Here is a 24462-nt window from a genome sequence, read left to right on the forward strand (position 1 = left end):
ATTTTTTTAACAAATTTTTTTATTTATTATTAATTTAACAATTATTTTCTCTTTTTTTCATTTATTTTACTTTATTTTTAATAAATATAAATTTATTTTATATATTCTATTTTATAACTATAGATAATATACAATATATAAAGAAGATTTTCTGTTTTGTATCCATATTTCAAAATTTCAATTTTACCTTTTAAAATATAATTATTTATTAAAATTTTGAAAATGGATCCATTACTTTTACAATTTTTTTTTATAAAACTGTCCATATTTGCTTTTTATTTTCTTTTTCTTATTTATCTATTATTATTTTCTCTTCTTTTAGGTTATATTTCACTTTATTTTAAAATTAATTTTATTCTATATATTAACTTAATAACATAATAATATAATCATCTACTAATATAATATCACATATATTTTAAAAATGCATACACATAAATACGATATTACATCTATGTTTATGCAAATTATATATAAAGACAATTTACTCTTTTGTATCCACAATTAATTATTTTTAATTTATTCTTTAAAATATAATTATTTATATTTTTTAAAAAATTAACAACTATTTTTATATTCTATAAAACTATTCATGTTTTTTTTTTGTTTTTTATTCATTACTAATTATTCTCTATTTTTTTCATTTGTTTCACTTTATTTTTAGTAAATATAAATTTATTTTATATATTATTTTAATATTATTATAATATCTTTATCTACTAATATAATATTATTTATATTTAAAAATTTTCATATGTGTTTATGTTAGTATATATAATATAAATTTAAATTTCTTAAAAACATAAGATCAGTTTTGTATAATTGCTGCTGTATGTATATTCCACTATAAAATATTACATTTGTAGTGATTAAACATAGCATAGCCTATGTGAAAATTGTTTTTGATCTTTTTTTTTCTTCTCTGTTTAGGATTGTGCCCATAATTCAATCTTAATATAAATTCAATAAAAATAAATTTTCTCATTTACAATGACCTTTCGCTTAAATTAAGAGATTTTTTTATATAAAAAATATTATGAAGGAGGGGTTGAGCAAAGTAATTAATATAAAATTAATTTTAACAAATTTAATGGTTTTATAATTGTTTTTTAAAATTTTAAACTTCCAAAAATTCTTATAATGCATTTTTGAAATTGAAAACAATGGGTAGAATTAGTAATTTAAAAGTATTAAAAATTTTAATCATTTACACTTTTGTAAATTTGTATTATCATATAGATATATAGATTTAAGGATGATAAAAATACTTGTATTTGCGAGATGCATAGATAAAATTTATGGTGGATAGTTAATATCTGCAAATAATAAATAACAAGTATTTTAATATTCTTATTAACGAATCAGGTGTTAGGTGTTGGTATCATAATATCTGTATCTACATTCGTAAAAAAAAACTTAAAATTTTATTTAAATTTTAATAAGTTAAATTTAATTAAAATATCAATTTAATTTATATTTTATTAGATTAAATCAAATTAAAATTAAATTAAATTTATATTTTATTTAATATATATGTAATTATATTTAAACTTATTTTTAATTGAATATTCAACGAATAATAAAATGAATAACGGATAAATGTTTTTTTGTTACATTGGGATAGTGCAACAATCTATTAGGAACGACATTTATTTCCCTGCGGTTAAGAAAACCGACGATATCGTATTAAAATTTTTAAATTCACATTATAACTTTTTATATCTACAGTCAGTTTAAAACTGACCGTAAAAGAAATCACTAATTTCCTTATTTTAGCTTATTTTTCCCTCGAGCTCCTTTCACTCTAACTATCTCTCTTCGAATCGCAAGCGCAAGCGAGATGCTTCTATCATTATAAGCTTCTCACAGTTTCTGTTTCTCATATTTTCACTGTAACATTCATTCTCTTCGAGACATTATCTCTTTTCACGACTGAAGTCGTTCTCGGTAGGAATCATTTCTTCCTCATAAAAGTCTTCGTGGTAAGTGTTTTTTCTTTTTTATGGTAGTTGTATTTTTTTCTTCTTAGGTTATTTTTAGTTTTAGCTTGTTCTAAATCTAATTTCAATTTTTTTAACCTTAACTTTGATTTATGTGTTCTGGTGATAAAATCTTTGCTTGTTGGTATTGATTCAAGATTTTATATTATGTATTATTCACAATCTTTGTGTTAGATTGGACCTATTTGTGGACCTGGACCTGTGAATGTAAACCTATCCAAGTTAGTTGTGTTATGTAATTTCTCCTCCTTCAATTCTTGATCTTGAATTTACCTTCTGCTATGATGCATCTCAACTGTAAGTTATGCTCTCAGGTTTCTTACTATTTTAGAAAACCATGTGCAAGTGACATAGTAATATTCAAAAGCCCTCTGGTGCTTCAAGAAGTTGGATATAGTATGACGATGTTAGTATCAAGCGTGTGGACCAATAAAATTCCTTCCTTTGTATAATTGAAGTACATTGTAATTTCAATTCATATTAAATATTAAGGTACACTACATATATATATATATATATATATATATATATATATATATATATATATATATATATATATATTAACTTTGGTTTGTTTTGTAGGAAGGATAATAATTAGTAAAGAACAGTAGATAGGTGGAAAAAGAAAAGAGATTGGCGATTTAATTGTAGATTGATTTAGGATGATGGGTGGGTAGGTGGCGAAAAGTTGGTATAAAGTTGGAATTATTTGTACCAATTGCAGAATTAAGTAGAGTGGTGTATTGACAAAAAAAAAGTTACAGTGAGTCTAGTGGAGCAGAATTGAGTAGATAGTCTTAAATCTGGCATAGTTCCTGACCCTTAAATTTAAAGACATTAGACTTACATCCCTTGATAAAGAACACTATTGTAATAGTGAAAAAACAAGATTGTAAGTATAATTTGATAAAATCTCAGAAGGCGTTCATTGTAATTTACTCTTAACTTTTTCAATAGCAGTCAAACACAATTTTTTGTTGAACAGATTCTGAGAAGTGCCTCTTGTTCTGTTGGGATTCTAGTAGATAGAGGCCTTAGATCAGTTGAAGGTATAACAAGATGTGAAACAACAGTAAATGTGGCAGGCAGTGATATTCATTGGAGGAAAAGATGACAGAGAAGCCCTTTTCATCTTAGTTGTATGGAGGTAATGTAATCATTACCCTTTTCATATTATTTAGAGGCCATAGTTTGAATGATTTTGATAGCAAGGAATGTTGCTAATGATTGGTTTCTTTTCCTTAAAATCTACCGGTTTTGAGTATCATAGACAGACGACAGACAACAAAAGTGTACAAAATCATGCTTGTTAGTTTGTTATTATTTGTTTCCCTGTCCTTTTCACCCGGATTAATTATTGAGAAATGATAACCAATGCTAGCTAGATAAAAGGGAATACAATATTGAGAAGTGATAAATGATGGAATCCTTGATGCAAGCGAAAATTAGAATGCTAAAACCAGCAATGGTGGAGGAACAAAAAATGTCAGAATCCGAAACACCCCAAGCCTATTTTCTAGGACCAACATTAGTAAACATAGGACTCCTATGATAGGAGGGGAGACAAGGAAGGAAAAGAAAAGCTACAAGAACAAAGCAACAAACTCAGCGGATACACAGATGCAGAAAAACAACAGTGCAGCAAAGATCCAGACAACAAAGATTGAAAGGCTGAAAAGTAGTTTTCAAATTTGAAAGCCTCAGGGAACCTTTGTGTGGCCAAATATAGGTGTGTCTCCTCATGTTGCGGCCAACCATGATGACCAAACAGTGAGCACAGCCACACTAACCCATGTTACTGGCCCATTCTCCCCTCATCTTTCTCCTCCATCAGGTACTCCTTTATCCAAAATCACCACCACCATCACTATTAACCTCAATGAGGCCCCTTTATATATATATATATATATATATATATATATATATATATATATATATATATATATATATATATATATATATATATATATATATATATATATATATATATATATATATATATTAAAGAAACCACACCGTTTTGAGTCTCTTGTTGGTATAAATAGATTGAGCCAAAGACTAGGCCAATTTTTCACTATATTGACATTAGTTTAAAGGGAAGCTTATTCTTTTCTAATTGTTCAGGAGTTTGGTTTGTTAGATAGTGGCTACTGACTATTACATGTAATTGGAACTTCAAAGTCAGGTTCAATAACATTTAGTTGTCATTTATAATGTAAGCCAGATTCTTGGGGTGCTGGATACTGCAGTTAATGTGGTTGAGAGGAATGAAGACTAGATTCTTGAACAACCTGCATATGAGATGAAACCCACGGTAACTTATATCTTTTAATATTTTGGTTCTGTTGTCTTCCCTTCCTCTATTGATATTGAAGTATCCTGACTTATTTTGTATTCAACTGGGTGAACTAATCCAAAATTTATTAGGATGGGTCCTGGACTCTTGTTTGAATTTACATTAACCTTGAATTATTTGAAGCATTGTGCACTGATTTTAATCTAATAATTTGTTTGCTTTTGTAGCGTGTACAAGAGAACAATCGCAATAACAGCTATGATTCCTACGTGTGATAATGATTTCTTTTAATATAGTTGATTATTTATGCTATTCCATGTTTGATAATTATATTGTGAATGGAATGTGATTTTTGTTAGGGGTCCCCTGTCATCGAAGAACATCATAGGCATATCAATATTTCGGTATTGGCCACCAAATATAATTGCTGGCACTGTTTCTAAGGATAGTTGCAGTGTTGAAACCAAGCAGGAGAGGGAGAGTTTAGTAGGCTTCAACTTCTAATGCACCAAATATACGATGCATTAATAATGGTTGGTGATTCCATTTCCCATTCACCGTTTGGTTTAGTGGAAATATGTATCAAATTAGAAATAAAAGATAATTTTAAATTATTATTTTTTCTGAACTATGAACTCCTTGTAAATGAGTTATTGGAGACTCTAGCGAATATAGCTCTAACAAAGGAGGAGGAAATAAAACTTAAAAATTACGATGATGACCTATGGAGACTTGGTTCTGCAGAAAGATTTCTTAAACCAGTGCTTGATATCCCTTTAGCATTTAAAAGAATTGAAGTCAAGTGAATTTTGAAAACAGAAGTTAACTATCTATATACAATTTTCTGCAAATGGCCCAACATGAATGAGAAAACCTAACCTTAGTCAATAGAGGAACTTAAATGATTGAAAATATGAACTTGCTTACCAAGGAAATGAAGTAGAAAACACAAAGAACATGTTATAGTTTTTTATTTATGTGAATTTTATTTTACTATAATATATATATATATATATATATATATCATATTTCATGTAGAAAGCTTTCATTCATGGGCTTTACCAAACAATAGTAATAAATGGAAAATAGTCATAACTGTCACTAAATTTTTAAAGTTTTTGAACTTACCGTCCTTATAACTAAGTATTTAATACATTATTTAAAAAATCATTTAATAACGGCTAAAACTGTCACTAAATTTTTTAATTTATTGACAATTATAATTGTCACTAAATATTAAATATATTTTTTAAAAAATTTAAATCCAACTTTAATAATTTTAGAGATAATTATTCTGTGAATTATAATAAATTAATGTTATAATGTTTTTGTAATTCTAAATCCTATGTCGGCTAATTAAATGATGGAAAAAGGAATAGTAGCAATTCAAACCGCCTCTAAATAACATTAAACTGATGTAAAAATTTAAAATTTTAGTGGAAAGTGGTTAGACGCTATTCGTAACTTGTTGTCGTTTCTATGTAAATTACATAGGTATGTATCAATAGTGATATATTTGAATTTTAATGATTATTATTTGATTTATTAGAAGACAAATTAATGTTAGTTTTTTTAAATTTAAAATCCAAACATTTTAGCTTTTGTTTGTTTTGTAATATTAGTGATAATTACGTTAATCTCATATATTACGGTTATTATAAGGTCATCAAAGTTGGCTGGTCATTTCTACCCTAAAGTTAAGGGCTGCCCTCTTATGTTTGGACCTAGGGTTGACCCAATTGATAAAACCCTTTCAGAATGTCCTAACCCTCACTTTGCACTCTTGCAGAAAATCCAGCAGTCGTCACTCTCCTTTCCCTCACAAAACACTCTGCTAGGGTAAGTGCCCTTTCTAGCTTGTATGTATTTTTTCTTGGCATTATGTCTATTTAGGGCTTCGTATTAAATTCCCCTTCGTTTGGGACGTGTGTTTATTTTGGATGATCTGTTTTGATGGGTTGAATGTGCATGTATATATATGATGAGGGGGAGGGAATTCATATGTTATGACGGGTAAGAGTGACATGACCTTACGTGAATATTACATGAGTGGTTAGATTTGTATGCGATCACAAATCGGGTATGAATAACGATGAACCTTGGTGGTTGGTAATTTTGTGGCAAGACATTGACATGAGGGGAGATGTTTCCTCAAGGTTGGTAATACGAGCTGGTACTGATTTGACATGTGAGATACGGGAGTTGTCTATGGATGTCGGTATAAATCTTCCTTGCATACTGTATGTGATTATTTTTCCTTGTTGATTTATGAGTGTTAGTCTGTGTCAGCGTGTAATTCCTTGGGGTTTCTAGGTGAGACCTCCAGGGCTGCGCTTCAGTGATCGGGACGTAATTCCATAGCCCCTGTTAGTGGGTGTCCATGATGGTGCCCCATCTGTATAACTAGGTAAGGATTCAAGGTAAGGACTGCATCCTGACACTCTAAGGGGCCAGTTAGTCTCACTTAGAGCGGACTGACTCCTATGGTGAGAGTAGTAGGAGGCCTGAAATTCATTAAGGGCTAACCTTGTGGTGAGGGAGATTTGATTCATCGTAACACTTGTAATACATAGCTCGGAGATGAGCAGCTCAAAGTCGAGCAGAGGTATCCACCATAAGTGCAAGCATCCGCTGAATCCGACTAAGTTATACGTATCCGGAGGAGTCGAGTCTTAGTGTATTGAATGAAGAGTCATAACATGCTTGGTTGTTATATGGATATGGGATGATGATAATGTATTTGACTGTATGATGAATATGTGTTGGCTCTAGCTTACCCGTTTTGTTGCATGGTTGTATTGTATGTGGTTGTTCTTCTTGCGATGATCATCAATTTAATTGATGGGAGCAGATGGGCGAAGTTCTCGTGGTCAACAAGGGAATGGCAAGTCCGCTGCCTAGCCATCTGGGCTGGAGTTGTTCTATTCACGATTTCTTTAGGGCTACGGCCCTTGTATCGTTTTATGCTTTCTCACTCTACACTCTTTGTTAGGATTGTATATGGTTTATGTTGGCATCGTGGTGTGCCCATGTTGTAGGGGTTGTATTGAGGACCCCAAGACTACGCTGCTATACTTTTATCGCGTGACGTTTTTTTTAATTTCGTCTAATAATTAAATGGGACGTTACAGTTATCTTAATTATGAATGAAATTTAAACAAAATCAACGAAACAAAATTAACATTCAAATGCCATTTCAAAAATCGTCAGCTTGTAATATGTATTGTTCTTGTATTGAAAATAATTGGAATAGTGTGGTCAGAAATGATTATCCACTTCTTCTCACTAAGACTTTTTTACATGAGAGATCGTCTACCCCATGCCTTTTAGCTAATGGTAGGGATCTTAAGCAAAGGGATTAGGGTGGGACAATTAATGTTATAGGTTGCTCTCAGATATGTTTGTAGGAACCAAACAACTAGTTAAGGATATTATGAAGGCAATAAAAGTTGGCAATAAACCAATTCCCATTCACGGAGAATTAGATGGTGTCCAATGATGGATTTTGACTACTAATTTTTATAGTCAAACTAATTTACTAAAGATTTTATAAAGTTGTATGTGATATTGACACCGTTTTAAATACGCTTTCCTAATTTCATCTTTTTTTACTTATTGGATATTTTTATATATTTGAATATGTTTGCATGTATAATGGTTAAAAGAATTAATATCAAATTCATCACGTAATCTTTTGAATCTTACGAAATGGTTCCTTTAATTGAACAATTGGATTAACAATATGATGTTTTAGTTTATGTAAAGAATTTGAATTTATTTTTATTTTTATCTTCGTGGATAGTTTTCCTTTTATTACTTTTGAAAAATAAATATATATTCTTTTATTCTTCATATCAACACCTAATTTTGTCTGGGTAAATAAAATTGATTTGCAAAAATTTCAAAAAAAATAGATAATGAATAATAAGGCTTTAAAATGTTTCTTTTTCACAATTTTGTTTTAGTCATACCTTTTTTAAATTTCTACATCATTCACATTTTCCTTCTACTCTTTTTTTATTATTTTTATTTTCTTCAATACATATATTTTTGCTTTTATTTTTTATTTTTATTTTATTGTTTTTTTTTACTTTATATTCATTTTTAGTTTGAATTTTAGTTTTTTTATCTTATCTTATTTCCTTTTTTTTATCATTTTCGTGTTTTTTTTTCTTTTAAATAATATTGTATTAAAAAATTAATTAATTAAAATGAGGGGAAAAGATGGAAAGTGGAAGTCAAAAGTCCTCTGACCCTTCCCTCTCCATGCAAGAAAAATATTCAAATGTTCATATTTTGAGCCATTTTTGCTTCTTGGCATGAAAAGGAAATGTTTGGTATGTGCGTATCACTGTATCACTATAGCAGCAACCATGGCAGACAGTCGTAGCAATGCAGCTATTGGCTTGGCTAGATGGCAGAAGACAACTTGATAGCCATCAAGAAGGAGAAAAAGGACACAATTTTCTTAGCTCTCAGCACACTTGGACTAAAGAGAAAAAATAAAACCAAAATCAGAGAAGGAGAAAGGGAGAAAAGGTCAGCCAGGACAAGGGACACAAATACCTCATCCCCATCGCAAAAAGAAGTTCCAAAGGGAGATATAGCGGCCACATCAAAGGTAAGAACTCCACCATTAATACTTGTGTGTGAACATGATCAGTCGTATGTGGGGTTGGCTGTATTTGATTGTTATTGGTTCATGATTCAAATATGATTGTATATGGAGACTGTTGTTGCTTTAACGGTTGAAAACGAAACACACATCACTAAATCCATTATCCATCCAAAATCCATTATCCATCCAACTCTCGCTACACTTTATCATCAATGCCAACTCCTACGCCAACCATCTCACTCCTTTTTGTGACCCTCAGTAGAACCAACACACTAGAGCTTTGATCACAACCTCCATTCTACACATTTCCATCATCTCCATTTTCTTTCTCTTGCAGCCTACACTTGGAACAAACCCCTTCACCATCATTCATCACCACATAACCAGTCAGAATCAACCACCAATTCTCACCCTTCTTTGCTCAGTTTTGGCATCATCAATACATAAAAGACCCATTCTCCACTCAAATCCCGCAACATCCCGTTCAACTCCTGCACCATTCCCATTCGAGGACCACCACCTCAACATCACATCACCATTTCAACCTGCAAACAGAACACCAAACCAACAACACGAAAAAAACGCATCACTATCACCTTCTTCTTACATCTCCGTAAAGACCAAAATAAAAGAACATAGAATCTCCATTCACCAAACCGGATCCCCCATTCCAGTGCCAAACACTCAAGTCTCATATTCTCCAATCAACCACAACCAATTGTAATAGAGAGATGAACAAAGGAGTGGAAACCATCGCTGGCGAGTCATAGCTTTGAATGAAAGACGCGCAATAATGGTAGCAACCCTAGGTGTCGCACAGAGGCAGTTCGAGTCGCGCATGCGAAGAGAAAGCAAAGGTCGAGCATCCCTGGGTTCTCGATGACGACACCCCTAGTGGAAGCCAGCGATGCCTTCAGCTAGCTACGGCGACGCACCAAGTTCTCGATATTGGTTGGTTGTGGCGGTGCAGCGGAGGGCATAGCGGGAACTGGTCTTACGGAGACAAGGTCCGCGTGAGGGGAACAAGTGGGAGCCAATAGCGACGGCGACTGCTTCGGTATGGAACGGAGGTGATGGTAGCAACGTTGGTTGGTCGTTAGAGGTGCGAAAGATACAGTAGCCGACTGGTTCTGTGGTGCGCGAGAATGAAATCATTGAGCCCTATGACGGAGGACAACGTCTCTAGTGTCGATTAGCGTCGCCAACAAGTAGCGAGGGGTGGCATTCTGGTGGGCAGAGATGAGGGAGAAGGTTGCGTTTGAGTGGAAGAGGGATAAGCCCTTAGGGTTTTCTGATTTGAGAAAGGAAGAGTTTGGGCCGGCAGCCAAATCCATCCTTACTCGCGCACCACCCCTTTTTAATCTTTGCAACCCTCCCTTTTGTGTGGTTTAGATATGTTTTTGTTTGCTCAACACATCTCTTTATTTACTGCACGCACCCCTCATTTTATTTTTTACACCACTGTCTCACTTCATGCACCCCTCTTGTTTACTTTATACACCTCCCACATGTGATTGTCCTGCACCCCTATGTTTTTGTCTATTGTTTTTTTGGCCTGTTGTTGTGTTTACTTTGTGCACCCCCACTAATCACTCATGTACCTCATATTTTGTTTTTCACTTTTATCCTTCTTAAATAATTTCATTCTTTTATTTATTTAATTTTATTTTATTTAAAAAAACAAATATATTTAAAAATTATAAAAATTACAAATATAGAAAAAATAAAAAAATGTTCTTTTTCATTTTTATTGTGTCTGTCCGGCCGCTCGCGTCGTGTGAACTTTCTTCCAAATAATTCAAAAATACTAAAAATAATTTTCTTTCTCTTTTAGTGTATGTTCGACCGCTCGCATCGTGTGACATATATTTTCAAGTAATTCAAAAATACCAAAAAATATAAATTTTCAAAATATAAAATCATCAACATTTTCAAACAAAAGTCTTTTATAAAAACAACGTGATCCTTGATTCTCTACCGTGAGATACGTAGGAGCAAGGCCAACCAGTCCTTGTTAGGTTCACCTCCAAAAAATCAAATCATTTTCTCAATTGTTTTCCAAATATCTTTTTATAGACCTACATAACCTTAATTTCTCATTTTTGAATAAGAATACGTAGGATCAAGGTTAATCCTTGTCGAGCCCAAAAAACAAAAAAAAATATTTTTGTTTCTTTTATATATTCTTGTCTTATTATTTTTAGGGAATATTAACATTTTGAAAACCACATCAACTTTGCATGTTTAATTAAAGGTATCACCCTTGGGCGGGCGTTGTAGGGTGCTAATACCTTCCCCACGCATAAACGACTCCCGAACCCAAAAATCTAGTTTTTCGCAGCTTGCTTTATATTTATGGTTTTACATAGTTTTCCAGAAATAACTATGGTGGTGACTCCAAATCTCTTTTCAAACCCGTTTTTTTTTTGATTCGTCGTACCGTCGCGATTCCGGTTGCGACACTTCATCAATCCACCTTTTTTTTAAGTTTGAATTTCAAAAATAGTATATCATAATCTAATGGAAAATTCAAAGATATAACTAATAAAAGAAAATTCTTATAATCAAGTCACAATTAAAAATTGGATATGAAAAAACACATAGTACATATTTTTTCTTCTATATTAATAAAAAGTGAGCATACAAAGGCTCATGGGATAATAATAATAATAATAATAATAATAATAATAATAATAATAGTAATAATAATAATAATAATAATAATAATAATAATAATGCTAAGTATATTAAACTAATATTTGACTAGCAAGTGAAATAAAAAAGATTTTTTTTCTTCAAAAATTGAATAGAATATAAGAAATGACAACAAAAATATTGAGTTTGTCTTTAACTTTTTTTTTTATTCTTCAAAAACAAAAAGAAAGAAAATAGGTAAAACTAAGATATAAGTATAATATGTGAAAAACTTAAGAGACAATGTATAAAAAAATTACCTTAATAGATATTTTTATTCTTTATTATATTTGATTTTATATTTTAATATTTAATAACATTAAATGTTGTGCTTCATAAAATAAATGATTAATTATGTTTTAAGTCCATGCTAAATTCGATGGTGGAGACTGAGTAGATGCTACCAAGTATCGAAGTTTTGTTGGAAGTTTTCGTTACTTGACAAGTACAAGGCCATAGTTACTACTAAGTGTTGGAATTGTAAGTCGTTATATGGAGGAGCCGAGCTACACACACTAGAAAGCATTGAATAGGATACTAAGGTATATACAGGGAACACTATCACTCGACTTCTAGGTCAGAAAACTACAGACTAGTAGGGTACTCGAACAGTGATTGGGGCAGAGATGTAGATGACCGAAAAAAAACATCTAGGTATGTATTCTTCATAAGCAACGCAAAGTTCACTTGGCTCTCAAAGAAGCAACCTATAGTGACATTGTCAACATTTGAAGTTGAGTATGTTGCAGCATCATTGAGTGTATGTCATGCAATATAGCTTAGAAATCTTCTTAACAAACTAGAGATGAAACAAGAAGGGGGGGTTATAATTCGAGTAGATAACAATTCCGCTATTGAGTTGGCAAAGAATCTGGTAAACCATGAGAGAAGTAAGCACATTGATGTAAAATTTCATTTCTTCTGAGAACAAATGAAGGAATGAAATGTGGAAATGGTGCACGTGGGAAGTTGAGATCAAATTGCACATTTGTTTACAAAGCCATTGCCAACTATGTTGTTCAATAACAACAAAAATCTAATCAAAATGAAGGATGGAAGAAGTATTTAAGTTTATGGCGGAGTTTTGTTAGAATAAACTTAAATGAAGGGTTATTCAATAGATTTTATGAGTAGTTGTATTTATGATGTTTTAGGAGAGAAAAAAGTGAAGAGTCTAGTGTGTTATTTTTTTTATGTTAATAGTCATTATAGTATTATGTTTTGTCATAATTGGAGACATTATGGCTTGGAGATGAAAAACCAAATGTAAGTCCTATAAATTATAGTGTCTTGCTGATATGAAATAGACAAGTGAAGTAAATAATATTATTCATGATTGAGTGCTTTGCCAATAAATCACACAATATGACAATACACAACACTAGATTTCTCTTCAAACTAGAATACAAAGTAAGGTTATGTAGCCAGATCCGGTCACATTAATCGAATTTTAGAATTCGGTTCCCCCAAACAAAGAAATTGAAACATCCTCTATCGGAACAAAAATCTTACACCCCTTTATAACAATCCAGTAAACAAAAAAATAACTTCCAACTACTGTTCAAGAACCATCCAACCCTGTGTGGAAAATAAAAAAACCAACCAATGAAAGAAACCAATTTTTACTTTAAAATGGAGGTCACAAAAGCTTGGCCAACGAAAACAATTGAGGTGCAATTGAATAGCTTGTCTCGCTCCGCAATGGAGCAAATGAAGTGCAATGTGAAATGGACGAAATCATTTGAAGTGAAATGAAAAGGAATGAGTGAAGGTGAAAGGCACAATGACGAAGTGCAAGTGCTCAAGAAGGAAGTGCATGGCTGAAGGAGGAAGTACGTCACAAATGAGGCATACATGTAGCAAATAGGGATTTTACCTTAGTGAAAGCTAAAGGTTTATTTTGGCCTTTTAAAAAATTTGGGGGTGTAGGAAGAAAACAATAAAATGTAGGAAGAAGCCCCCAACACAAAAACACAAATATGAGTCCAAGATTATTTTCTTTGGATTCCCTCTTCCATCTTTGGTAGGGGCCCTCACTCCTCCTCATCCTCCACCTCCTCCTCCTCCTTCTCCTCCTCATTATTTGTTGTTGTCATCTATGCGGTTGTTGTCATCTCCTCCTTTTCTTCCTCTTTCTTTTATTTTTCTTCTCACCCATCTCTAATTATGTTTTATAACAACTATTCCGTTAAATTTTGGTGAAAAATTTACTAATGGAATTACTAACTTGTTTTTAAAAGAATACAATTATTGACAGATTTACCAGCAAATTTATTAATTTTAAATAAAAATCCACTACCGACGAATTTAATGATGGATTTTAAATGAATTCCATTACCAAGGTATCTTACCACGACATGGTCAAAGACCAAAGCGAAAACTTTGATACCTATTTTACTGACAAAATTTACCGACTAAAATATCTATTTATAATAAATATTATAAATTGTCAATGAATTTTAACGACAGACAAATCCATTACTGACAAATATTTTTATTAATAAGAAAAATTCTAATTTATTGATAGATCCATTAGTGACATATATTTTTGACAACAATTAAAATTTTAAAGTTGGTCGGTGATATGTATTTTATCAACCATGTTTTTTCCATCAATAATTTAACATTCTTTTGTAGTAATATGGGAATTATGACTAAAAAAATAAAATTTCATAAAATTTCTTAAAAAATTATAAATTCTAAATTATCTCTGATATATTTGGTATACTTATTTGTGGCTTTGATCCGGTGGAAAGCAATGCTGAGAATGCCATGAGGGTGTCTAATTGCTTTCATAGTTATAATATAGATTGGAAAGTTTATGTTATGTAATAGTCTTATTTCCATCATTTTGAAATGCTTTCTGTTTAGAAAAAATAAAAAGTTTCTATAGTATTGTACACAATATTTCATTTTTATTTGTGAACTGCTAAAAATTTTGGTCGTTATAAAAGTAAATAGTGTATATAATATAATGACTAAAATAAATAGTGTAATATACATATATGAAAATATTGCAAAAATAATAATCATCTTCATTATCAATGTTGTAAGGCCCCCTTTCTTTTTCTGCTTCCTTTTAAGGGCTGCCCTACAGTAATGGGCCTAAAGATCGGCCCATAGGATAAAAGCCTTTCATGTTGCCCTAATCCCACACTCACTTTCACTCTTTCAGAAATCAGATGTCACCCTTCTACTCCGTGAGAAAGAGCTCTGCTAGGGTTCAGCCGCCTTCCGCATCCAGTGGGCTTGAACCAGTTTTTCACTTCTTGTAAGTCCGTTCCAACCCCTGCTCGTACTTCCTCCAGTGTTTATTCATGTTTGTTTAAGCTAAGAATCCGTAGTGAGCTCATCATGTGATCTGCTCCGTTGTTTTTTTTCAGTTGCTAAGTATAACCTAAAGCTGTGGTGCCCGTGGTTACTGTTGAGTCTTGTACTAGCATATTCTAGGTACGGGAAGCTAGAACCCTCTATTTGTTTGGTGCGAGTATGCTATTTTATGTGGTTGGTGATTCTCTTTTGTGTTTACCTGTTGATATGGATCTATGATACGGTGGGATTGTTGTTTGTGGTATGTCTTCGCATCTGTTGCAGGTGAAAATAGTGGCGAGCACTGATAAACTCGCCCAAGCGAGTTGGTCTCGCCTAGGCGAGATTAATAGAGGCTCGCCTAAGCCCTTTTTCCATGAATGGTTGCCCAGGCGACCCACTGTGATTCTGAGCGAGCGAGCATCTCGCCCAGGCGAGAAGGGTCTCGCCTAAGAAAAATCCCGCGAGTGCTTCTGTTCCCTTCTCGAGCCCTCGCCTAGGCGAAGGGCGAGCTCGCTTGAGCGAGCATGTCTCGCCTTAGCGCAACCCCTCAGCCTGAGCGAGGTGCTGAGCGAGACAGCGCTTCGTTTGGGACGTGTGTTTATTTTGGATGATCTGTTTTGATGGGTTGAATGTGTGTGTGTGTATATATATATATATATATATATATATATATATATATATATATATATATATATATATATATATATATATATATATATATATGATGAGGGGGGAATTCATATGTGATGACGGGTGAGAGTGGCATGGTCTTACGTGAATATTACATGACTGGTTATATTTGTATGCGATCACAAATCGGGAATGAACAACGATGAACCTTGGTGGTTGGTAATTTTGTGGCATGACATTGACATGAGGGGAGATGTTTCTTCAAGGTTGGTAATACGAGCTGGTACTGATTGACATGTGTTATACGGGAGTTGTCTATGGATGTTGGTATAAATCTTCCCTGCATAGTATATGTGATTATTTTCCTTGCTGATTTATGAGTGTTAGTCTGTGTTAGCGTGTAATTCCTTGGGGTCTCTAGGTGAGACCTCCGGGGCTACGCTTCAGTGGTCGGGACATAAGTCCATGGCCCCTGTTAGTGGGTGTCCATGGTGGTGCCCCATCTGTATAACTAGGTAAGGATTCAAGTTAAGGTTGCATCCTGACGCTCTAAGGAGCCAGTTAGTCTCACTTAGAGCAGACTGACTCTTGTGGGGAGAGTAGTAGGAGGCCAAAAATTCATTAAGGGCTAACCTTATGGTGAGGGAAATTTGATTCATTGTAACACTTGTAACATATAGCTCGGGGATGAGCAGCTCGGAGATGAGCAGAGGTATCCACCATAAGTGCAGGCATCCGCTGAATCTGACTAAGTTATACGTATCCGGATGAGTCGAGTCGTAGTGTATTGAATTAAGAGTCATAACATGCGTGGTTGTTATATAGATATGGGATGATGAAAATATATTTGACTGTATGATGAATATGTTGTTGGCTCTAACTTACCCGTTTTGTTGCATGGTTGTATTGTATGTGGCTGTTCTTCTTGCGATGATCATCAATTTGATTGATGGGAGCAGATGGGCGGAGTTCTCGTGGTCAACAAGGGAATGGTGATTCCGCTGCTTAGCCATCTGGGCTGGAGTTATTTTATCCATGATTTCTTAAGGGCTACGGCCCCTGTATTGTTTTATGCTTTCCTACTCTACACTCTTTATTAGAATTGTATTTGGTTTATGTTGGCATCATGGTGTGTCTAGGTTGTAGGGGTTGTGTTAAGGACCCCAAGACTACGCTACTATACTTTTATCGCGTGACGTTTCCTTTAATTTCGTTTAATAATTAAATGGGACGTTACAAATGTAATATAAAGGTTAAAATAAGAAAATTTTATTTCATAAGAAAATAATGAAAACCCACGTATGAATGAAAGAATATATTAAAAAAATAATAATACAGGAAAAAATTAATAAATAATTTTTGAATGAAAATAATATATATATATATATATATATATATATATATATATATATATATAAGTTAGAAATTAATATTTAAACACAAGATTAATCTCTCTTAGAAACTTTAAACCAAATTAGTCATTCAATTCCGTAGATATATAGATTTAAATCTTTTAACTAAATTTTTACTTTTACTAAAAGTTGAAGGATACAAATATATTTAACTCTTTAAACAAATACTTTAAGTAAATTTAAAAGACTACAAGTTAGTAAAAGAAGTTGTTTAACAAATCTAACTAATTAAGTGATATAATTTTTTTAACTAGTTAAAGAAAATGTTAAAAACTAGCTGAAATAATATATTAACCATAGCATAGCATATGTAAGTGAAAAGTCTTTTTGTTCTTTTTTCTTCTTCTTTATTAAGGCTTGTGCACATAATACAAGCTTAATATAAAAATAAATAAAGTTATGATTAACATGTTGGTTTAGAAGAAATAAATCGTTGGCCAATGGGCGAAGTTTGATGGGAAGACTAGTCTTGACGCCGCAGACCAATGGCTGAAGGACCTACAGCGCATCTACGACGCCAAGATGTGCCCTGCAGAGAAAAGGTTGGCGTTCTCGGTTTATATGCTCACGGGAGAGGCGGAACATTAGTGGAGCAGCACTAGATCCATTCTAGAGGAGAGGGATGAGCCAGTGACATGGGAGGCTTTCAGGGAGAGATTCCTCTCCGAGTACTTCCCAAACAGCATCCGGTACGCCAAGGAGGTGGAGTTTCTCCAGTTGACCCAGGGAGGGAAAACCGTGACGGAATATGCTGAGAGGTTCAAGCACCTCAGCCGCTTCTATACACTGCCACTTGACGAGGAGTGTAGATGTCGTAAGTTTGAGAACGACCTCAGGGGAGATATTCGCTTGATGGTGGCACCCTTGTCCATCAAGGATTATGCTGCTCTGGTAGAGAAGGCCAGAGTAATGGAGAAGATGAAGCGCGAGGTGGAAGGTCAGTGCCCACAACAGCCACAGCTGTCGTAGAGGATCGGTGGACCGTCTGGGTCCAAGCCCAGGCATGAGGAGCGGAGGAAACCGTATGATAGACCCCACCATCAGCCTCAGGGGTCTAGGAGCTTTTCTCCTCAGCAAGGCCGAGTTCGGTGTTACACATGTGGAGGACCCCACCCGAGGTACGCTTGTCCACGTATGGAGGGTTACCGTAGGTGCAACAACTGTGACAAGGAAGGCCACTTTGAGAAGGATTGTCCCAACCTTGCTAGGGCAGCGGCACGCCCTCCAGTTCAGACTCCCCATTAGCATCAGTGGAGGGACAAAGGCAACAGGCCTCAAGCGACGGGAAGAGTCTATGCCATAACCGGAGTTGAGGCTGCAGGTTCAGGTAACCTTGTTATGGGTTATTGTGTGATTTCTGGGATGAGATGTTGTGTGTTGTATGATTCTGGAGCAACACACTCTTTTGTGTCATTTGCTTGTGTGGAACGGTTGGGTCTGCCGGTGCGCGAGCTGCAGTGTGAGCTTGCGGTGTCTACTCTGACGTCGAGTTTGGTTAGGACGTCGTCCTTGTGTGCTAGGCTTCCAGTAGAGGTAGAGGGACGCAGGTACAGGGTAAATCTAATCTGTCTACCTCTACAGGAGTTGGAGGTGATCTTAGGAGTGGATTGGCTCTCTGCCAATCGCATTCTGATAGATTATCGAGAGAAGAAGCTGCTTTTTCCCGACGTAGAGGAGCCTGAGTTGGTGTCTTCTCAGGGTGTTATGAAGGAACTACATGACGGCGAGCAATGTTACATGATCTTCACACATATGGAGGTAGAGAGAGGAGAGGCAACGTCAATGATACCGGTTGTCCAGGATTTTGGGTATGTATTCCCGGAGGAGGTACCAGGGTTGTCTCCTAATAGAGAGGTGGAGTTCTCTATCGATCTAGTCCCAGGAACAGGTCCGGTGTCGATGGCCCCGTATCGTATGGCCTTGGCAGAGTTAGTAGAGCTCAAGAAGCAGATAGAAGAGCTGATGGAGAAACAGTTCATCCGACCCAACACTTCGTCTTGGGGAGCACCAGTGTTGTTGGTGAATAAGAAGGATGGAAGTTCGCGCCTGTGTGTGGACTATAGGCAACTGAACAAGATGACGATTAAGAATAAGTATCCGCTTTCGAGAATCGACGACTTGATGGATCAACTACATGGGTCATCGGTGTTCTCGAAGATAGATCTGAGATCGAGTTACCACCAGATTTTAGTAAAGGCTAATGATGTGCAGAAGATGGCTTTCAGATCCAGATATGGCCACTATGAGTATGTGGTTATGCCGTTTGGTGTAACTAACGCTTCGGCAGTGTTCATGGACTACATGAACAGGATCTTCCGACCTTTCCTAGATAAGTTTGTCGTAGTCTTCATAGACGACATCCTTATCTATTCCAGGACTCAGGAAGAGCATGCAGAACACCTCAGGTTGGTGCTTGGTATTTTGAGAGAGAAGCAACTGTATGCCAAGTTATCTAAGTGTGAGTTCTGGATGGATGAAGTTCAGTTCTTGGGGCATGTGATATCAGCCCAGGGGATTGCAATGGACCCAGCAAAGGTCGAGGCAGTGGTAAAGTGGGAAAGTCCTAAATCGGCCACAGAGGTCAGGAGCTTTGTGGGGTTAGCGGGCTACTATAGGAGATTCATAGAGGGATTCTCCAAGATTGTGGCACCTTTGACTTTGCTTACTCAGAAGGACCAACCTTTCACTTGGACGGACAAGTGTGAGGAGAGCTTTCAAGAGCTAAAAAGGAGATTGACGAGTGCTCCTATATTGGTAATTTCGGATGTGGGGAAACCGTTTGAAGTCTACTGCGACGCGTCTCATCTCGGACTTGGCTGTGTCTTGATGCAAGAAAAGAAGGCAGTGGCGTATGCTTCTCGACAGCTTAAGGTACATGAGCGTAACTATCCCACTCATGACCTGGAGTTGGCGGCTATAGTTTTTGCCTTGAAGATCTGGAGGCACTATCTTTATGGTGCTCAGTTCTGAGTGTTCAACGATCATAAGAGCCTCAAGTATTTGTTTGACCAGAAGGAGATGAACATGAGGCAGAGGAGGTGGATGGAATTCCTAAAAGATTATGACTTCGAGCTCCTATATCACCCGGGGAAGGCAAATGTGGTGGCAGATGCCCTGAGTAGGAAGACGGTACACACGACACATCTCATGATAAAAGAGGTAGAACTACTAGAGAAGTTCAGAGACATGAGAATACAGGTGGAGTTGGGGTCCGAGTCCATTAAGTGTAGTACCCTTACTATATCTAGTGACTTCTTGGACTCGATCAGAGAGGCAGTTGTTGGATGCCGGTCTGAATAGGGTTAGAGAACAGCTTGGATCAGAGGAAGCCAGAGACTTTGCCTTGAGTGATGATTGCATACTGAGATTTCAGGGCAGAGTATGTATACCCGATGATGCGGAGGTAAAACGGTTAATTCTTGAGGAGGGACATAAGAGTCGTCTTAGTTTGCACCCGGGCATGACTAAGATGTACCAGGACCTCAAGGAGACTTTCTGGTGGCAAGGAATGAAGAAAGATGTGGCTCAGTTCGTGTCGGCATGTTTAACGTGCCAGAAGGCGAAGGTGGAGCATCAGAGGCCCGGTGGGATTCTACAGCCTTTGGAGATACCAGTATGGAAATGGGACATCATCTCCATGGATTTTGTGACCTATCTGCCGCGGACTTTTAGAGGTCATGACACCATCTGGGTGATAGTAGATCGACTGAGTAATAACGCACACTTCTTCGCGATGAACTTGAGAATGTTTATGGCCAAGCTGGCTCAGTTGTACATTAAGGAGATAGTAAGACTTCATGGGGTGCCCTCGAGCATAGTTTCCGACAGAGACCCGCGGTTCACATCCCGGTTTTGGCAGACGTTACAGAGTGCTATGGGTAGCAAGCTCACCATGAGTTCAACTTATCACCCTCAGACCGATGGTCAGTCTGAGAGGACGATCCGGTCATTAGAGGATTTGTTGAGAACATGCATACTGGACCACCTGGGAGCTTGGGATGAGGTATTGCCTTTGATTGAGTTTACCTACAACAACAACTTTCATGCGAGTATTGGCATGGCGCCATACGAGGCTCTTTACAGCAGGAGGTGTAAGACTCCTCTTTGCTGGTATCAAGATGGAGAGGCAGTGTTGGTTGGACCAGAGTTGTTAGAGCAGACCACCGAGAAGGTAAGTATGGTGAGGGATAAGATGCAGGCTTCTCAGAGTAGGCAGAAGGCCTATGCGGACCGCAGGAGGAGGCCTTTGGAGTTTACAACGGGATATCATGTATTCTTGAGGGTGACCCGAACCACGGGCGTGGGAAGGGCTCTCTGCTCAAGAAAACTTTCTCCTAAATTCCTTGGTCCATACCATATCACAAGGAGGATTGAGCCAATAGCTTATGAGGTAGCTTTACCCCCGCAGTTGGCAAACCTTCACCCAGTGTTCCACGTCTCACAGCTAAGAAAGTATGTGTTTGACCCAGCTCATGTGTTAGAAGCCGAAGATATACAGATCAGGGAAGACCTCACCGTGGAAGTACCACCCATCGCTTTTGAGGATAGCAAGGTCGAAGAATGTCGTGGAAATACCGTCAATCTTGTTAAAGTCATCTGGGATCGGAGGACGGGTGACTCGACTTGGGAGTTAGAGGAGGACATGAGAAAATCACATCCACATCTGTTTACCTAGTGAGTCTTTATTTTCGAGGTCGAAAATTTTTCTTGTTGGAGAGAATGTAAGGCCCCCTTTCTTTTTCAGCTTCCTTTTAAGGGCTGTCCTACAGTAATGGGCCTAAAGGTCGGCCCACAGGATAAAAGCCTTTCATGTTGCCCTAATCCCACACTCACTTTCACTCTTTCAGAAATCAGCCGTCACCCTTCTACTCCGTGAGAAAGAGCTCTGCTAGGGTTCAGCCGCCTTCCGCATCCAGTGGGCTTGAACCAGTTTTTCACTCCTCGTAAGTCCGTTCAAACCCCTGCTCGTACTTCCTCCAGTGTTTATTCATGTTTGTTTCAGCTAAGAATCCGTAGTGAGCTCATCATGTGATCTGCTCCATTGTTTTTTTCCAGTTCCTAAGTATAACCTAAAGTTGTGGTGCCCGTGGTTACTGTTGAGTCCTGTACTAACATATTCCAGGTACGGGAAGCTAGAACCCTCTGTTTGTTTGGTGCGAGTATGCTATTTTATGTGGTTGGTGATTCTCTTTTGTGTTTACCTGTTGATATGGATGTATGATACGGTGGGATTGTTGCTTGTGGTATGTCTTCGCATCTGTTACAGGTGAAAATAGTGGCGGGCACTGATAAACTCGCCCAAGCGAGTTGGTCTCGCCTAGGCGAGATTAACAGAGGCTCGCCTAAGCCCTTTTTCCACGAATGGTCGCCCAGGCGACCCACTGTGATTCTGAGCGAGCGAGCATCTCGCCCAGGCGAGAGGGGTCTCGCCTAAGCGAGATCCCGCGAGTGCTTTTGTTCCCTTCTCGAGCCCTCGCCTAGGCGAAGGGGGAGCTCGCTTGAGCGAGCACGTCTCGCCTGAGCGAAACCCCTCAGCCTGAGCGAGGTCCTAAGCGAGACAACGCTTCGTTTGGGACGTGTGTTTATTTTGGATGATCTGTTTTGATGGGTTGAAATGTGTGTGTATATATATATATATATATATATATATATATATATATATATATATATATATATATATATATATATATATATATATATATATATATGATGAGGGGGGGAATTCATATGTGATGATGGGTGAGAGTGGCATGATCTTATGTGAATATTACATGAGTGGTTAGATTTGTATGCGATCACAAATCGGGTATGAACAACGATGAACCTTGGTGGTTGGTAATTTTATGGCATGACATTGACATGAGGGGAGATGTTTCCTCAAGGTTGGTAATACGAGCTGGTACTGATTGACATGTGATATACAGGAGTTGTCTATGGATGTTGGTATAAATCTTCCCTGCAAAGTGTATGTGATTATTTTCCTTGCTGATTTATGAGTGTTAGTCTATGTTAGCGTGTAATTCCTTGGGGTCTCTAGGTGAGACCTCCGGGGCTACGCTTCAGTGGTCGGGACGTAATTCCATGGCCCCTGTTAGTGGGTGTCCATGGTGGTGCCCCATCTGTATAACTAGGTAAGGATTCAAGTTAAGGTTGCATCCTGACACTCTAAGGAGCCAGTTAGTCTCACTTAGAGCGGACTGACTCTTGTGGGGAGAGTAGTAGGAGGCCAGAAATTCATTAAGGGCTAACCTTGTAGTGAGGGAAATTTGATTCATTGTAACACTTGTAACACATAACTCGGGGATGAGCAACTCGGAGATAAGCAGAGGTATCCACCATAAGTGCGGGCATCTGCTGAATCCGACTAAGTTATACGTATCTGGATGAGTCGAGTCGTAGTGTATTGAATGAAGAGTCATAACATGCGTGGTTGTTATATAGATATGGGATGATGAAAATATATTTGACTGTATGATGAATATGTTGTTGGCTCTAGCTTACTCGTTTTGTTGCATGGTTGTATTGTATGTGGCTGTTCTTCTTGCGATGATCATCAATTTGATTGATGGGAGTAGATGGGCGGAGTTCTCGTGGTCAACAAGGGAATGACGAGTCCGCTGTTTAGCCATCTGGGCTGGAGTTATTTTATCCATGATTTCTTTAGGGCTACGGCCCCTGTATCGTTTTATGTTTTCCTACTCTACACTCTTTGTTAGAATTGTATTTGGTTTATGTTGGCATCGTGGTGTGCCCAGGTTGTAGGGGTTGTGTTAAGGACCCCAAGACTACGCTTTTATCGCGTGACATTTTCTTTAATTTCGTTTAATAATTAAATGGGACGTTACAAATGTAATATAAAGGTTAAAATAAGAAAATTTTATTTCATAAGAAAATAATGAAAACCCACGTATAAACGAAAGAATATATTAAAAAATAATAATACAACATTATCTTCTAGAGAAAATATTAAAAGAAAAAATTAATAAATAATTTTCGAATGAAAATAATATATATATATATATATATATATATATATATATATATAAATTAGAAATTAATATGTAAACACGAAATTAATCTCTCTTAGAAATTTTAAACCAAATTAGTCATTCAATTCTGTAAATATACAGATTCAAATCTTTTAATTAAATTTTTAACTCTTTAAACAAATACTTTAAGTAAACTTAAAAGACTACAAGTTAGTAAAAGAAGTTGTTTAACAAATCTAACTAATTAAGTGATATAACTTTTTTAACTAGTTAAAGAAAATGTTAAAAACTAGCTGAAATAATATATTAACCATAGCATAGCATATGTAAATGAAAAGTCTTTTTGTTCTTTTTTTCTTCTTCTTTGTTAAGGCTTGTGCACATAATACAAGCTTAATATAAAAATAACTAAAGTTATGATTAACATGTTGGTTTAGAAGAAATAAATCGATGGCTTAACGGAGTATTTAGTTTGGACATTTTTTCAATAAAATAAATTTTGTATAAATAA

The 24462-nt window shown here is 36.0% G+C and overlaps 2 long non-coding RNA genes across 7 annotated transcripts; one reads left to right on the forward strand and one right to left on the reverse strand.

Annotated features, from left to right (window-relative positions):
- Positions 1-1754: 1754 nt before the first annotated feature.
- Positions 1755-6149, forward strand: LOC114192988. Of its 6 annotated transcripts, none has more exons than XR_003606190.1 (4): positions 1755-1982; positions 2986-3834; positions 4225-4829; positions 6086-6149. It is a non-coding gene; the product is annotated as an uncharacterized LOC114192988 (long non-coding RNA). The 6 variants fall into 6 exon arrangements; XR_003606191.1 differs by lacking the exon at positions 6086-6149 and adding an exon at positions 2175-2406 and having other exon boundaries at positions 4225-5014; XR_003606192.1 differs by lacking the exon at positions 6086-6149 and adding an exon at positions 2175-2235 and having other exon boundaries at positions 4225-5014.
- Positions 6150-8439: 2290 nt separating this feature from the next.
- On the reverse strand, positions 8440-9248 carry LOC114193501. The gene is made up of 2 exons (XR_003606272.1): positions 8863-9248; positions 8440-8785 (listed from the first exon to the last, which is right to left on the reverse strand). It is a non-coding gene; the product is annotated as an uncharacterized LOC114193501 (long non-coding RNA).
- Positions 9249-24462: the final 15214 nt, after the last annotated feature.

The sequence above is a fragment of the Vigna unguiculata genome, chromosome 8 (assembly GCF_004118075.2).
Source record: "Vigna unguiculata cultivar IT97K-499-35 chromosome 8, ASM411807v1, whole genome shotgun sequence".
In the NCBI taxonomy this organism is placed as follows: Eukaryota; Viridiplantae; Streptophyta; class Magnoliopsida; order Fabales; family Fabaceae; genus Vigna; species Vigna unguiculata.